This window comes from Rattus rattus, chromosome 14, assembly GCF_011064425.1.
Source record: "Rattus rattus isolate New Zealand chromosome 14, Rrattus_CSIRO_v1, whole genome shotgun sequence".
NCBI classification, from domain to species: domain Eukaryota; kingdom Metazoa; phylum Chordata; class Mammalia; order Rodentia; family Muridae; genus Rattus; species Rattus rattus.
This window is the reverse complement of record NC_046167.1, coordinates 3,062,247-3,073,538: the sequence shown is the minus strand read 5'-3', so window position 1 is coordinate 3,073,538 and position 11,292 is coordinate 3,062,247. Positions and strand designations below refer to the sequence as shown.

General features: G+C 44.9%; 1 protein-coding gene across 3 annotated transcripts in view; it reads right to left on the bottom strand.

Annotated features, from left to right (window-relative positions):
* Nucleotides 1-10,639: 10,639 nt before the first annotated feature.
* Nucleotides 10,640-11,292, bottom strand: part of Prtfdc1 (phosphoribosyl transferase domain containing 1) — a 95,745-nt gene continuing 95,092 nt past the window's right edge. For all 3 annotated transcript variants that reach the window (XM_032884530.1, XM_032884532.1, XM_032884531.1), the window contains one exon: nucleotides 10,640-11,292. This exon is cut by the window's right edge and continues 599 nt beyond it. The gene's annotated coding sequence lies outside the window, so the exon portion shown is untranslated.

Below are 11,292 nucleotides of genomic sequence, written 5' to 3'. Positions count from 1 at the left end.
CACCAGAAGCAGAAGGGGTGACTTACAGCATGGCAACAGTTAAGCTTGGGGTTGTATGGAGGCAGAACAAAGCCAGGAGAAAGCTGGGATATTACAAAGAAGCCTCTGGAGATGGGCCAAGCGTCCAAGTGTCCAGAAGTCAGGCAAACACACAGAAGTGTCTGTGGTACTGAGACAGTGGGACAAAGGGCACAGCAGCCAGGGCTCCGAGCTGCCTGAGGGTCACCCAAACCCAGCAGGCCAAAAAGAAACCGTGTGCTTTGCTCTTCAAATTCTGGACTAGAGCGGAGCACAGAGGAATAGAAGGAGTGGATTCCTTGTGAACTTGCTTGTGTGCACATCTTTATATGTGCTTTGGGGAACGACACACTTGAATGGTTGTTGGTTAGTTCGTTTTCATGAAAATCTGTGTATGTTTGGCCTCCTTAGATAGCTGGTATTTAGTTGGTTGTCAAGATGACGAATCAAACTCGATACAATCTTGTGATCCTCATCAGCCTTAAGGGTCTCTATCTAAGATATTAAAGGACTATTCTACCTGAAAGGGACTAATGCCTATAGCTATTAAATAACACACAGAAATAGGAAATAATTCAGAGGGAAGATCTGTAATTTTTTAAGTATATAAAACATCATTAGTTTTAAACTTTGGGAGGCTTATGAACGTCCAGGAACCTAGGGACACTACACAATGAATTACTTAATATATTTTGGCAACTAAGAAACCTAACTCCTTCATCACAAAAAAATGAGAAGGGCTGGAGTGTATGTAGCTCGGGGTAGCGTCTGTGGAAGCATGCGGAGGCCCCAGATTCAGCTTCTAACACAAAAGGCAAAGAGGAGGAAAGCGGGCGGAAGAGCAGCAGAAGGACATGGAGGAGGAGGAGGAGGAGGAGGAAGGTAAGGGGAAGAGCAGAGGGAAGCAGGAAGCAGAGAGGCGTTGGCTTGGGATGGGGGAGAGGAGGTGGAACTGGGGCTGGAAGAGGTGCTGGCTACCTAGGGAATCGTCGTTGTAGGGTGGAGAAGGTTCAGTCCTCTGGCCTCCTCTCTTCACACAGACTCTAGCGCAGAAGGGGATCCTTCGGCTGCCTGGAGTCTGTCAGCACCAGCTGCAGATGAGGCGCTGAGCTAAATGCCAGGTTCTTAAATGCATCTGGGATCGTCTGAAACAGATCTTACTCACTTGGACTCGACGCCCACACGGCAGAGACTGATGCCAGCACGGGAGGGAAGAGCGGAGACGCTCGGCACCCTGGGACACTCTTCCGTGCCTCACTTTACCAGTGAGCTTCCTGCACCCCCTCCCCCTTTAAATTTTTTTTTATTGGTTATCTTATTTATTTACATTTCAAGTGTTATCCCCCTTCCCGCTTTCCCCTCTGCAAACTCCCTATCCCACTCCCCCTCGCCCGTGCTCTCCTACCTACCCATCCACCCACTCCTGCCTCACTGCCCTGGCATTCTCCTGTGTTGGGGCATGAAGCCTTCACAGGACCAAGGGCCTCCCCTCCCGTTGATGCCAGAAAAGGCCATCCTCTGCTACATATGTAGCTAGAGCCATGGGTCCCTCTATGTGTACTCTTCAACCCCAATAGGAAGAATAACAATATCAACCAAGCAGACGCCCCAGAGATCCCAGGGACTAAACCACCAACTGTTCCCTTTTCTGAAAACCGAGAAGTCATCCTTCTCCAGATGAGGGAGAATATGCACTTGGCTGCATATTTTCAACAACCCTTTAAAGAAAGGTGCTCAATTTCTTTCCAGTTTCATTTTAATGAACCCTCCTGCCCCCAAACTGGGAATTGATAGAATTCTATCAGACCTGGGCAGGGTGAATTGTTTGATATTGATGAAATTCAGCAGTGGAAGAAGAGGTTCATATGTGTGTTTTTTGGTTTCCCTGAGGCAACAGGTTTCCAGTCATTTCTTACCACTGTGGAAAATGTAAAACAAAATAAACTTAAGGAGTTAAATCCTTCCTGAGGAGATATTTCTTTATAATCCTGATAGCAAACACATACCAAAATTTATCATCTTAAGCATTTTCAGTGTGCAGCATTAGGGACACATCACCAAAATTCTAGAATGTTTTTTATTGGCAGAAATGAAACTTATAGCCAATAAACACAGCCAGTCTCTGACGAATGACCATTCTAGGTGTTTTCTATGGCTTTGCTTATATCTCGTAGGACCAGAGTCACGTAGTATTTGAATTGCTGTGAATAACTTCTTTCATTTGGCATATTTTCTTTATGGTTCATTTATGTTGCAGCCTGCAGCAGTCTCCCCTCCCACCCACCCCCCCCTGCCCTGCCCTTTTAGGATGTTCTCATACTCCCTATATAGCCAAGGACAGCTCGAATGCCTAATCTTCCTTTCTCCACTCCTAGTGCTAGAGTTACTGGTATATGCTACCATTCCCCATTATGTGGTGCTGGGCAACCAAACCCAGGGCCTCGTGCATGTTGGGCAAACAGTCAACTGTGCACCATCCCCATCTTTGACTGTTGTTGTTATAATCCAGATGTTGAATATGTATCTGTGTATGACTCCCATATCTTGTTTACTTAGTCATCCATCAACACCCTTGACGGGTGATTGGATTGTTTGTATTTCTTAGAACATTTGCTGCTGTGACTATGGACGTTCTAGAAAATGGTACTTTCTTCAGCTGAGTTACTGTGTGGCCCAGGGAAGAATGATCTCGCCCAGGGGAGAGGTGCTCACGATGCTTCTCGGAATCACTAACCCTTCAAACTATGCCAAGACCTCAAAGAATGTTGGAAGCATCTTCAGTGTGTATGCCCATTTCCTTCAGAAACCAAACAAATTATTTTAAACAAGATCATCTTCCTCTTTGGACTTGCTGACAGTGGTTAGTATTTAATGAAGTATTCTGTAATAAATACTTCGAAGGATGTAGAAACATGACATTTATCAAAGGCTTTTAAACCACCGAATTTGGCCCATCCATTTATTAGTAAGCCAGACTAGTTCCATGGAAAGATAAGTATCAAGTAGTTTTGTGGGGTGAATGATTTATAATCAATACTAACTTGTGACCATCCTGAACAGGATGTTAACATTATCATGTTTCAAAGTCATTTTGACCTTTTTAAATACCTTGAGCCAGTCACCACCCCATTGTTATATCAAGTTTATTACTGTTTTTTTAAACTCCTGAGCTCCCCTCTGCCTGTCCCCCCCCCCACCCGTACACCTCCCTACCCCCTGAAAATGGTAATGGAGACCTGTGGGGAGTGGGGGCGGGGGTCTCCAGTTAGTGTTATTTCTTTTCTGGCCGGAGTAATAAAGGTAGAAAGGTTTACATTTACGAATGTATGCAATTCCTTCCTGGCAACAAACTTGCTTTCCCTGTTGCTATTCCAAAGGATAAAGAGAGCGGAGACTAAACCACGAGTGTAAGGAAAGCCCAGAAGGTTACTAGATGCTCCACCAGCATGATGAATATTATGCATAGTTTGTTCCCGTCTGCAGGACTACTGTGAGAAAGAGAGGAAGAGAAACACATCTGGGCAGAGCAGAAGAAAAAAGTTTATCTAGGAAGGCATTTTGGGAAACACGAATCTTACCTTTTTGTAGTAGTTATCAGAGAGAACAAACAGCTCTCAATAGAAATGTTTCTATAAGGAATAGGATTCTAAAGCAGGTATGTAAATTGCAACCCCAGCTCCTAGGAGACTGAGGCAGAAGAATGGTTATAAATCTGAAGCCAGCCTGCGCTGCAGTGTGAGATGCTATCCCAAGAACGCAACCCAACCAAAGCCAACGGAAAGGCGTCCCACACTGCGTCCCACACTGACAAGCACAACGCAGGGATATTATGTCTTTGAATGATTCCCAATTATTTCTGGCTTTCGTTTTTCTTAAGATCAGATCAACTCCGAGCAGATTAACATCAGAGATTCAGGAACTGATCACTTCAGAAGTTTACGGTACGGTATTTGCCCCAAGTTGCTGCATGTTTTCATCCTCACCGGGGAGAATGAAGATGTCTGACGGACACAAAGAGAGCAGCCACTCAGAGGGAAGTGGAAGGCTGCCAGGTTCAGAAGCTCGCCGTCCAGAAAAATCACCGACTGTGAAGAGCGTCCTCTCTCCTTATATAAGCGGCCAGATGTTGTTGAACTGAAGTTTTTAAAAAAGCTCATACGTCACGGAACAGTGGCCTTGGAGTCGGGCTTAGCGGCATCAGCGAAAGCACGCTGTGATGTGTGCGAGGAGCAGCAGATTCCGTACCAAACCATTTAAGAACTCCGCGTTATAAACGTGAACGATACTGAAAGCAAATGTTGGGTGCGTGGAGGAGAACTCTGTAAATAGGGTGTAATCAACCAACAAGCAATTAATCAGGCCGATCCAGATCTAAAACACCCTGGAAGGCGTTTTGACAGTCCCACGTTGTACTTCATCGAGGGCGCATAGGCATCGGGGTTTATTTCTGTCCGTGGTGGGGAAGGGAACATCGGTTGCCGCCCTCAGCATCAGCCCTGCTTCTGGGTCCTGCCCTGTGTGAGTTCCTGCCCCTCACTGCTTCTTCTTTTTTTTTTTTTTTTTTTTTTGGTTTTTTTTTCGGACTGGGGACCAACCCAGGGCCTGCGCTTCCAGGCAACACTACCACTGAGCTAAATCCCCAACACTGCTTTTTGATGATGAACTGTTACACGGAACTGTGAGAGAAATAAACCCTTCTCCTGCCTTCCCTAGGTTATCACACACACAATAGTAACCCCACTAAGAAATAGCAATAGTCTCTCCTCTCTCTCTCTCTCTCTCTCTCTCTCTCTCTCTCTCTCTGTCTCTGTCTCTCTGTCTCTGTCTCTCTCTCTCTCTCTCTCTCTCTCTCTCTCTCTCACACACACACACACACACACACACACACTTTGGTTTTACTTGTGTTGCTGTGATAAAACACCCTGACAAAAAGAACCTTAGGGGACAAAGGGTTTATTTTGGCTCTCGTTTCCTGGCTACAGCCCATCTCTGCAGGGAAGTCAGAGGCAAAATACTGAGACAGCTCCCCACAGTACATCCACAGTCAAGAGCAAAGAGAAATAAATGCCATCCTCCCTACTGCTTGCTTGCTTGCTAGCTTTCTTCACTCGTAACACAGTTTAGGGCCCAGCCTAGGGAATGGTGCTTCCCATAGTGGGTGGGATCTTCCTATATCACTTAACTACCAATGTGCTCCTACCTACCTCAGACAAGTCCACAGTCAGTCTGATCTAGATAACTCATTAGTCCTCTCTTATCAAGTGATTCTAAGCCTGACCGGGTTGATAGTTCAAATAGCATGATCATATATACTATATCATATTTATATGATATATAAAATTTCATATAAAATCTTTAAACATATAAATTTTATAGGGTAACTAGTCACATTACTATGTTTTAAAGCCTTTCTACCTCGTACTAGTTTATTGGCTAAATTATTGTGGAATTTCTTCATATGGAAACGGGGGCTGGTGAGGGGATAGTTTAGCAGGTCAAAGTGTTCACCATACCTGACCTCCTGGCCTCAATCCCTGGGACCCGTGTGGTGGTGGAAGAAGAAGAGAACCAACTGCTGAGAGTTGCTTCTGACCTCTACATGTTTGCTCACACACACACACACACACACACACACACACACACACACACACACACGCATGCTCAATAAATGTAAAAAGAAAAAGGGAATCAAAACTAACAACTCTGGAGTCTCAGAAAAAATTTACATTTCTAGAGTTCTCAGTAGGCAGAAATTACAGCTTCTATACTGCAAACTTGGGTAACCCAGTGATGCAAACTGCTCTCCCAGAGTCTTCACAGTTTCCTACAAACTGTCAGTGGGCAAATATCTATCTTTAAGGTCTGCGTACTGCTGGGTGTTCTTTTCATTGTTTCACATTTTCTTACATATGTGGCTAATAGAATTCTGTAGTTATTTTACTTTTACTTAGAATATACATGGCTGGGTGATATAGCTTGGTGGCTGGAGATGTGACTTAGAGTTTTCAGATTGACACAACCACTGGACACATAGCTCAGCATCCTTCTCGGCTCTCCTACTGGGAGATGAGACATGGATACAGGAGAAGCCCCCACAACTTGTAGGCAGGACAGCCTAGGATACATAGTAGAAAAGCAGTCAAGAGGATTCCGCCTTGAAACAAGGTGGGAGTTGAGGACTGGTCCTCCAAGTTGTGCTGACTCCCACATAAGGTGCCTGCATTCACACACAAATTCATGCACACATATTTACACACACACACATACACACGCAAAGAACACACACATGTAGACGTGTTTTTATTCATATATTATAACCATTGAATGATCAGTTTCTTCACTGATCTTATTTTAAGAAATGCGTGGGACACGACTTCTCTGAGGGGGATGAATTCTCTGAAGGCAGTCACAGTCACATACACCCATATAACTTATAATATGCTACCATTCTTCTATCAAGCTGCTGTTGTCTGCTTCCTTCTTTTGTAAGGATGAGCTACACAAACAGATGTGGTAGACGTGAGCCTGCCATATAAAAATGCACTGGAGGTCCCTGCCTATTACCTTTAGAACTCAGCCGCCATGTTTTGAGAGAGGCCATGGAAAGGGAACATGGGAGATAGCCCCAGCTAAGGCTTCAACTGATTGCCAACAGGGAAACGGAACTGTCTAGGTCAGGGTTTTTAATGTGATTTCCTGTAAGGAGAGAAAAGTCCCATGTTGCCCTGCCCACTGTGGTATCACAGGCCACAGCAGGTTACTGAGCAGAAGTGGCTCAGGCAGCAGGAATGAGGACGCGCACTGCAACTTTTATACAGCATTTACTCAGTCACGCCGAGTTAATGGATGCCCTACCGGACACTTTGGTGTCGTTTAGTTGAAACTCTCAAACTTTAGGTTTTTCTCTCTGAAGCATCGGACCTCACAGAACAGAGGCAGCCAGACCACCCTCCTCTCAGACACAAGATGTGCTAAATAGATACCCATCGTTGGTTTAAGTCTAGGGATATAGGGTAGCTATTACTGTGATGAAATACCATGACCAAAAAGCAGGTTGTGGAGAAAAGGGTTTTCTTTGGCTTTCATTCCCTAGTTGTGGTGGTTTGAAAGAAAATGGCCCCCATGGACCCACAGGGAGTGGCACTAGTAGGGGGAGTGGCCTTGTTAGAGTAGGTGTGGCCTTTATGGAAGAAGTGTGTCAGTGTCACTGCAGGTGAGCTTTAAGCCAGGCCCAGTGTCACTCTCGCTTCCTGTTGTCTGAACTCTCAGCTACCTCTCCAGAACTGTCTGCATGCACACTACCAGGCTTCCCACCATGATGATAATGGACTAGATCTCTAAACTGTAAGCCAGCCCCAGTGAAATGTTTTCCTTTATAAGAGTTGCCTTGGCCATGGTTTCTGTTCAAAGAAGTAAAACCCTAACTAAGACACACCTCATAGTCTTACCACTGAATGAAGTCAGGACAGGAACTCAAGCAGGGAAGGAAGATGGAGGCAGGAGCTGACGCAGAGGTCATGGAGGAGTGCTGCTTCCTATGGCTTGTGCGGCGTGTGTTTTTATAGAACCCAGGACCGCCAGCCCAGGGATGGCACAATCCACAGTGGGCTGGGACCTCCCACACCCACCACTAAGAAATTGTCCTACAGCCAGATCTTATGCAAGTTTTCCTCTCAGATAACTCTAGCTTATATCTAGTTAATATAAAACTGGCCAGCACACAAAGCAATAAATAACTGATTCTTCCTCTCTAAGTTGTGTTGTTCTCCGAGGTAAAAAAAAAAAAAAGTACACGTGTCTCTCCTGTTTTTCCTTTTTATCTGTCTTCTTTGTTGGGGTTTAAACAGAAGGCCAGGCAGGGTTAAGCACCATAACAGTACACCACAACCCCATGCCTTATCTTTTAAAATAGCCACCATTCTCTCTTTCTAGCTTCTCAAGTATGCTGTGGTGGAAAAAAAAAATCTACTTCTAGCTAGGAAATGGCGAACATCAACAGCAAACCAACTGGCCCAACTTTGAATAATTAAGAAAACGACTTTCTTTTTTTCCTTTTGTAAGAGCAAACCCTTCCTGGAGCCACTGCGGTCTTTAGCAAGGATCCTGGCTGGGCGAGCCTGGCATCTGAGCAGCCCAGTGTCCTCTGCAGCCTGAGGCAGCACAGGCAGCCTGTACCACAGCAGTACTCCCAGCTGCCCTGAGCTTTCTCCCCGAAGGCGGCCATCAACAGGCCTGCCCCAGGGTCCTCGGGGCGTGGTCTGTGGTACGTGGTATGTGAAGCCCCCAGAGCGTGGCTTTGGTGACTGGTAGGGATTGTCTCCCACAATCCTTCCTGCCCTACAGACCCTAGGGGGTCTTCATGTGTAGCTGCTGCTCTGTCCTTCTTTGTACCAAAGATTTGTCATCCCATGGGTGCCCTCGTGCATCTAAAAGTCGAGAGTACCACTCTCCTGGCTAAGCCTTCTTCACTCAGGGCTCTGATGCAACTCTGAAGACTGGCTAGGGACAGGTAAACATGCAGCCACCCTCATGAGTACCCTTCTCTCATCCCTGCGTACCTCTGCATCAGGTAGAGTCCCCTTCTGTCCTGGAGCAAGCCTGCTCTCTCTCTCTCTCTCTCATCCTCTCCTGTGGTCTTGGGATCTGAAGAAATTTTTGTGACCAGCCCAATCAAATAAAATTCTCAAATGTTGAACTTTCCAAATTAGACAATTGGGTGGAGAGTGTGTTTAAAGGCTTTCTAGAATGAGTTATTTCTAGTCCAAAAGGAAGGGGTAGCTCGCTGATGCCTGGGAAGGGACATGTGACAACCCCACCCTCACCCCCCCAAACTAGGAAGACATGTGTGTCTACTGCAAGACCTGAGCAATGTCTGAATGATCTGACAAGCCATCTTGCCATTTTAGAATACCAGAAAGAATCAGGGATAGCGAGAGAACACGGGCACACCCATCTGCAGCTCACACTTGAGAAACTGAAACTCTAATAAATTCCAGCAGGATTATAACCTAGGCATTCTAATTCATTTTTAAAAACCCCAAATTATTACTAACTTTATTGATTAAACAGCCCCAAATTTCTAATGTGACACATACAATTCTTCACCACTCTTTTGCTTCTGGGCTATTGGGGCTGTGCATGGTAGGCAAGGGTCCCACTACCTTAGATTCATTTCCAGCTCTATTACAAGTCTGCAATGGTCAATGCTGTCAACCTGACAAAATCTAGAATCATGTAGGGCATGCCTGTGAGGGCATTAATGGGTGGGGTAAGGGGTCTTGGACATCAGTTGAGCTGAGCATTGGGGATGTCTGTGCTTCTTGCTCAACCCATGACCAGGTCTGTTTGACTTCTCCACCAGGACAAACTGTAGCCCGGGGGGGAAACCTTTGCCCTAAGATGGGTCAAGATGGATGAAGCAAAGAAGTGCAGAAAGAGACACAGCCAGAATACAGCAAATACAGAGGAATGCCAGCAGCAAACCACTGAACTGAGAATGGGACCCCCATGAAGGTCTGAAGAGTGAAGGGGCTCAGACCCATTGCAATGCCAAGCAACCAGAGCTTCCAGGGACTAAGACCTAAAGACTATGCATGGACTGACCCTGGACTCTGACCTCATAGGTCTATTGTAAGAGCACCAGTGGAAGGGGAAGCCCTGGGTCCTCTAAGACTGAACCAGGAACCAGAACTGGGGGAGGGTGGGGAGGGGAACACCCATAAGGAAGGGAGGGGAATGAAAGAAAAAATAACACTTGAAATGTTTGTCCCTTAATAATAAAAAAAAAAAAAAAAGATGCTCTTGTCAGGGTTTCACGACGGAGAAGTAAGGAAGACAGTCCTTCACAAATGCTAAATAAATCCATGGATCTGTAGAAGGATTATATGTTTTTGGAGTGGAGTGATATCAAACCAAAGACAGAGTTTTGCAAGAGAAAAGGAAATACTGTTTTTCCCAGGATGATGTTCCTGTATATCAATGTCAAAATCGTCTGATAGGAAAAAATTCCAGAAATGATTAAACTTCTCTGTATCTAGTACTTTTTTTCTTTTTGATACTAAAATATTACAAGCCCTCACAATCTGTGAAATAGATCAGTTTCCTTTCTAATGTGAATAAACACAGCCCTCCCAAATGATAAGGATGCTTACTAACATGCAATGTATTTTAGGAAAACAGTTTCAAGCTGTGTATTTCATGGATGTTTTCTATTCAAAACCAAATGTGTCTATCTTTCTAGGCCTGTGGGTATAAATATAGCATAGTCGGAAAGTGTATATAAAATATGGGTTTGAATAAATTCAGTTCTACACAATTATTAATCGGTGACTTTGGTGTGGGACAAAGCCAGAAGTGACTCCCGTTGTGACTCCCCCCTGGGGAATCTGGGCGTGGTTTGTTTTCTACAGAGATGCGTGGGGAAATCGGAGTAAAATTCCTTGTCCTTACAATGCAAGTTTGGGGAGGAAACCCCTGCATCCTGGCCTGATGCTTGCTTATCTTAGTGCATATTTTGGAGTTAATTCAGGTTAGCCACGGCATAGGCACACACAGCCATGTGTTTAGGCTGCTGGCTCATACACTTTTCAATGACTAGAAGTATATAAACAGTAAGCAGCTATGAAACACGATATCATTTTAATTATTAGCTTAAAGGACTCTCCAACATAGCAATATGCCACATCTGATGGTTCAGAACCAAACAAAGGCAGTTTAGTTGTTTATCTTGCATTTGTTTCTTTTAGGAGGTAAGAAACTTGGACTTGTGAGCTTAATTTTAATTAAAACCCTACAAATTAGGAAATGTCACATATAGTGGTGATAACGGGTATGCATGCACACATACGTGCATATGTGTGTGTGCACGTGTGTGTATATATGTGTGTGCTACACACAAAAACTTCTGTATGTGTGCTTGCTTCCTATGCACCGTGGATTGTGTGAGAAGCCGTGTAAGGACGTTTAGCTAAATGATTCAACCTCTGTTGATGTTTAGGGCAATATGTAGTCTGTTTTATCCTTCCATGCAAGTAAGAGGAACACTTTACACTTGCTTAGTACTGAGTTTTGAAAAACCCCCGCCTCTCACGCCCGCCATGGCTCAGCTCGGGAGGGCAGGCCTCGCTGCCATTGTGTTTTTTCCTAATTAAAATGCAGAGTATTAAACACAGTTGAGTACATCCATGCACACATCCACGCTGTCATCACAGGAAGCAGAGCTCAAACGCACGCGGCGAAGACTCATTTCATAACATCATTAAGATCCATTGTACC